This window comes from Thalassophryne amazonica, chromosome 8 (assembly GCF_902500255.1).
Source record: "Thalassophryne amazonica chromosome 8, fThaAma1.1, whole genome shotgun sequence".
In the NCBI taxonomy this organism is placed as follows: Eukaryota; Metazoa; Chordata; class Actinopteri; order Batrachoidiformes; family Batrachoididae; genus Thalassophryne; species Thalassophryne amazonica.
Window position 1 is genome coordinate 52,453,694 of NC_047110.1, and position 6,000 is coordinate 52,459,693.

At 37.8% G+C, this 6,000-nt stretch overlaps 1 protein-coding gene across 2 annotated transcripts in view; it reads right to left on the bottom strand.

Annotated features, from left to right (window-relative positions):
- Positions 1-3,362, bottom strand: part of caprin1b (cell cycle associated protein 1b) — a 46,648-nt gene extending 43,286 nt beyond the window's left edge. The window contains exon 1 of one of the 2 annotated variants that reach the window (XM_034176258.1): positions 3,203-3,362. The gene's annotated coding sequence lies outside the window, so the exon portion shown is untranslated. The remainder of the gene's footprint in view (positions 1-3,202) is intronic. The other variant, XM_034176257.1, reaches the window with a different exon arrangement.
- Between the last annotated feature and the right edge of the window lie 2,638 nt (positions 3,363-6,000).

Below are 6,000 nucleotides of genomic sequence, written 5' to 3' on the forward strand. Positions count from 1 at the left end.
TGTTCAATCAAAATTTTTGTCTCCTGGCATAGACTTTACATCCCTTTTCCACAGAGTGCCGTTCTACTATGATCACCCAGTCAAAAAACAAACACGGGATGGGCTTGCCTCCTAACAGGCTGGCTTATAAAGTGCAGACCTGGCAAACCACCCGAAGACGAAAAGTAAGATGCGGCCCCCTCGGCCAAAACCGCAACAAACACTGCTTCGGCTTCAAATTTTTACCCAGATGGATCATGATAAAACAAGTTTCAAGATGTACTCATTAGGACTACCGCATTTAAAAGACATTTGAACATGGTTGAAGCTGTTGAGACTACAAACACTTGAAGGTTACCTCGGACTAGTGACCATTTTGAGAATCTGGCTCAAATGTATTTGCCAACGTTGAAGATACTTGGTATACATAGTAGTTATGGCCATCATTAGCACCAGTTGTGAAATTTGGCTCAAAGATGGCAAAAGAAGTTACAACGATGTCTGTATCCTCCTTACTGGCACTTGTAAATCTGATCTTGTGCTGTATCACTTCAGACATTTGTGCACACTTTGGTCTTTCATCATAACCACTCAGCAGTATGACATAGCCAGAGTATCACTGCATGAGCCAAAAGGACACAACACAGCCAGACACATCCTGACTGCAACGCGTCATCTCCTATTGGCTCATTCAATGTGAGGATGGCTGAAATCTATGATTCTCTCGTCATATCTGCAGTGAGCAGATAGATATAATTTGGAGTTGCATCAGAAAGGGCATCCACCATAAAACATGTGCCACATCAACATGTGGGTCCATATCTGATCCGCTGAAGTGACCCCTGAGCAAAATAGGAGAAGATGAAAGAACTTCTTTTAAATTTATAAACATTTTGAACACTTAAATTATTTTTATTAGAAAATGAAGTGGGCCACGGCCTCAATTTTATCTAAATTCTGGGTCTTTAAGTGAAGCTTAGGGCTAGTGGCCGGTGATCACCTTAGTATTTCTTTTGTTCTTCTTGTTGCTTAATGCTGACAAATAATACTGCATTTGTCGTCTTTCTGATACCTGACTGTTTTCTCTCTGTTTGAGGTGCGGCTCCATCCAGACATGGGTGTGGTGTCCGTTTCTGAAACCCTCCTGTCCATCGGCAACATTTCCTGTATATTCGTTTTGTGAATTGTTTTGTAATTTGTATTGTAGCATGGCCCAAGCAGAGGGTACCTTTGAGTCTGGTCTGCTTGAGGTTTCTCCCTCAGAGGGAGTTTTTCCTTACCACTGTCTCCTGTGTGCTTGCTCTGGGGGTTGGAAAAGTTAGACCTTACTTGTGTGAAGTGCCCTGAGGCAACTTGTGATTTGGTGCTATACAAATGAAATAAATTGAAATTGAACAATATAAATCATATGTGCACAACCCCAACCCACTAATTTAATCATACATCATGTTTTAATAAGTGATTTTCAAATTAACAAGACATCACCCAACCCTACCAAAAATATAGCCGTTTTTACAAACCTTTTCTGCATAAATTCAACTTTCTTCAGAGAAATATTGTTTACTTAATGTTTGTCTTTTCCCACTTCATAGGTTGTGCCACTCAGTGCATTCTGGGAGTTTGCCAATATATGAGGAACAATTCTGGCTGTAGTCAATCATGATGACTAACAGAAGCATAAATAGCCTCGACAAGTTAAGACATTTTAGCAATTCACTGAATGTACCACTGAATTAATAATCTCAATGAGATGCAAATATTTTTTGTAATCTTGTGTTTCAGACCCCCCCCCCCCCAAATTTAAGCATGTGCACAAGTTTCTTGGATGATAATGGTTCAGTTAAATGGGTACATTGTGTATTCATGCTACACTACAGAAAGAAATCACCATAAACCCAATACTGCCATGACATTTTTATCCATGATGCATCTAGGCAATTCCATGAGGCTCAGACTTCTTGCTCTCAGTAGGAAAAAATAATGACAGTAGAAATAACTGACAAACCATAATTCTCTGGGACGGCTAGATTACAGTCGGGCCACACTGAAAGCGGTAATGGACATGACAGTCTCATGGAATTGCTCACCTAAATTTCTAAACATGACTGTACATGATGCATGGTTACAGGACACTTGTTTCTGCATACAGTACTACAGTCAGCAACAGAACATACTCGAGCCCAACTGACATGGTTTTTTTTGGGTGGGGGGGGGGGGGGGAGATGCAGGTACAATACTAGCATATGGACCACTTTTCTCTCGTCACTGTAAAACGCCTACTCCTATTGAAAATGAATGATAGCTGGTAGCTTTGCTATCATATCTTGTAGATAATGTGACCAAGGGGTGATGGGGGTTCCGGCTATGCTGGACACCAATGCAGAGTACTCTCTGCTGAACTAACTATGTAATGACACCACTTTCAACAGCCAGTGCTTTTTCTGCATAGTTTATTCAGTAAGATAAAAGCTTTCATATGTGGAAAAACAACGCAGATAGCAATATGTTGGTGAAAGTCTCATATCAGCCAAAATTACTGGCCAAACCTGTATGTTGGTTGGGCTCCAGAAGACAAAAGACCTAGACAGGTAGACATGGCAACCAACAAAAGGTAGATTGATCAACTTGAAAAGCTGACACTGGCAGAATCTGATCCCTTCCATTCAAGATGCCTCATTAAAACATACTTCCTTTTCTCATTGCAGACGTGTACTTCTTTTGATAGTAGTACACTGCATTTAACAGAGATCAATCAAAGATGTTACAGAACACACAACCACACTTGAAAGACGCTGAAAAGAGTATCTGCTGGACACTAACAGACCAGGAATCAGTGTGAAGACCACAGAAAGATCAAGATGTAATGTTAACAGCACAAATTAATAGTCCAAATTCACAAGACCAAAAGTCTTAGTGTTATAAGAGCAATGTTAAAATGTAAACTACACGAGTTAAGATAGAAAATAACGATCTCCCTCCATTTCCTTGCCCCTGGCTCGTCCAAACAGAGTAAACGTTGATAGTAACTGTTTTATAACCATATAATGTCATGCTTTTGAGCTTTGTAGGCCAGCAGAGGGGTCAGATGTTTTTTTGGTAAAATGGCCCTGAACGCACTGCCATTAGCTGTGTTAGCATCGCTACAGCTAGCCTCTTTCGGCCACCAAAAGCGTGCGTTAGCAAGCAGCCGGTCGGTCGCGCGCTCAACTCCACATTTACCCACCTTGGTGTTTCAGTTTCCACAGGGTAGCTTGATATCAAAACAGACCAAACGACCGAGTTGTTGTTGTTATTACTGTTGTTGTTGTTGTGTTGCTTTATTTTCTCTTTCACTCTAGCGTGGGATCCGCCCCGCCGGCCTCACCGACAACTGAGACGGTCCGACAGGCGTAGAAACTCTTTATAAAGGCGAAGGTCCTCATTCGGCTGTCCAATACATGCCTAGCTGAGAAACATAAGAAAAACAAACCTCGCAAAAGCAAAATAACAAATTAAAAATGTACATACATTTACAGATATACAGCATGTTTTACGATTTTGAAAATAAGACATTCTTTCGCCATTAGGCTTTTAAACGTACATTTTGTAAACAGGCACAATTGTCAACAGCCTGTTGGCAGAAAATCTGCACAATCATTAGCTTTGATTATGCCATATAGAGAAGAGCGACGAGCAGCACCTGCTGTCTCTTCACGTGCTGCTCTACAGCTGTTTATTTACAGCAAAGTATTTAAGTTCATTACACACATTAATGAAATAAGAGTAATAACAAGGTCATTCGTGATACAGCACCCCCTCCCCACACACACTTAGTGTTTAGCCACTTTTTGATCTGTTCTTTTGTTTCTGGAGTAGAAGGTTCAAGAACACCCCTGTCCATTCTCCATGTCATGTTGAGTTGTGTCAGGAAGGGCATCTGGTGTAAATTTGTGCCAAATCAACATGCAGATTTCTATCAGATAGAGGTGGGCGATACCAGGAATTTTGGTATTGATCCGATACCAAGTAAATACAGGCCCAGTATCGCCGATATTGATACGATACTTTTTCATATTTAAGCTTCATAGACCCAAAGGATCCAAAAGACCTAGGATAGAATTTCGCCAAACATTGTACGTGACAACAAAATACTTTATTATCACAATCAACATAATATATATATATATATATATATATATATATATATATATATATATATATATATATATATATATATCATTCAACACAACTTAAAACAAAATCTCCTGAGGTAGAGGGCTGACAAACCACAATACAAGGGTGCGCTTCTCCGTGTTGTGTGACACAGCGCTGCTCTTACAGACAGAGAGTAGACTTTGATGAATCTGTGTACGCAGCAGTCAGTGCGTGCGGGACAGAAAAAAAGCTTGAGTATCGATCTTTTTAAAGGAGGATCGTTAAATATCAATACCAGTGTTGGTATCGATATTGGGATCGATCCGCCCACCTCTACTATCAGATGTGCTGTGGCAACCCCATGTAGAAAAAAAGGGAGAAGCAGAAGGAACTTGCTTTTTTTTTAATCTTCCCTCACAACAAATCTGGTGACTTTTTGTGACTTTGGCAACTTCCATTCCATTTAAGTTGCTGAGCAACAGCAAGTCACCGTTCACCGAGTCTGTGAATGGCATCATGTCTGTTTTTGTGACAAGGTTGGATAAATTCATTGAGAAACATCATATTTTAAATAATGCTCAGTATGGATTCAGAACAAAACATTCGACAGCTATGGCAATTATGGAATTAACAGAGAAAATATCAACAGCAATAGATAATGAGGATTATTTTGTGTTTTTATTGACCTGAAAAAAGCTTTTGATGTTATCGATCATTCAAGATTGCTTCACAAGTTACAACAATATGCAATAAGAGGGATTGCACATCAGTGGGTAAAAAGCTACTTAGAAAATAGAAAACAGTTTGTTCAGATAAATAATACTAAATCAGAAGTGTGTAATATTATTTGTGGAGTACCACAAGGGTCAGTACTTGGACCCAAACTGTTTATTTTGTATATCAATGATTTTGTGAATGTATCTAATGTACTTGGTAGCATTTTATTTGCTGACGATACAACATTATTTTACTCTGGATCAGATATACAGGAAGTAGCACAAGTGATAAAAATACAGAGTTGGAAAAAGTTAAATACTGGTTTGATATAAACAGATTGTCACTTAATCTTAATAAAACAAATTTCATATTGTTTAATGACAGAGTAAAAAAAAAGATGTGTCATTAAAAATAGATGGAAAGGACATTCAAAGGGTAAAAGAAACAAAATTTTTAGGAGTTATGATTGATGAAGATTTTACGTGGAAGTCACACATAAATTACATAAAAGGAAAGCTAGCGAAAGCCATTGCTGTTTTGCATAAAGTTAAATATTCATTAAATAGTTATGGATTATTAACATTGTACAATTCATTGATTGTTCCATATTTTACTTATTGTGTAGAAATCTGGGGATCAACATGTACAACTTATACACAACTTTGATTTATTTTGCAGAAAAGAGCTTTAAAAGTGATCAGCAACAGTCGTTTTAGAGATCCATCTAGTCCATTGTTCATTAAGTATAAGGTACTTAAATTTCATGATTTAGTTGATTTGAAATTATTACAAACAATGTACCAAGCGAATAACAATACCTTACCAATAAACATTCAAAATATGTTTGAAAAAAGAGTAAGTAGTTATAATTTGAAGGGCATAGAAGTCTTTAAAAAACCAAGATTCAGAACCAAGATAAAGGAACGGAGTATTGCAGTGAATGGTGTAAAATTATGGAACAACCTCAATAAAGAAATCAAAGAATCAAGGACGCTTAAATTATTTAAAAAATGTATTAAACTTGATGTATTTCATAAGTATGAAACTATGAAATAACTCAGTGGGCTGTGATAAAGCCAAAAATGTAATCTGTTAATAATGTTTAGAATGTTTGAAGTTTAAAATGTAATCTGTTAGGGATGTAATCTTTTAAATAATGGTTAAAATTAT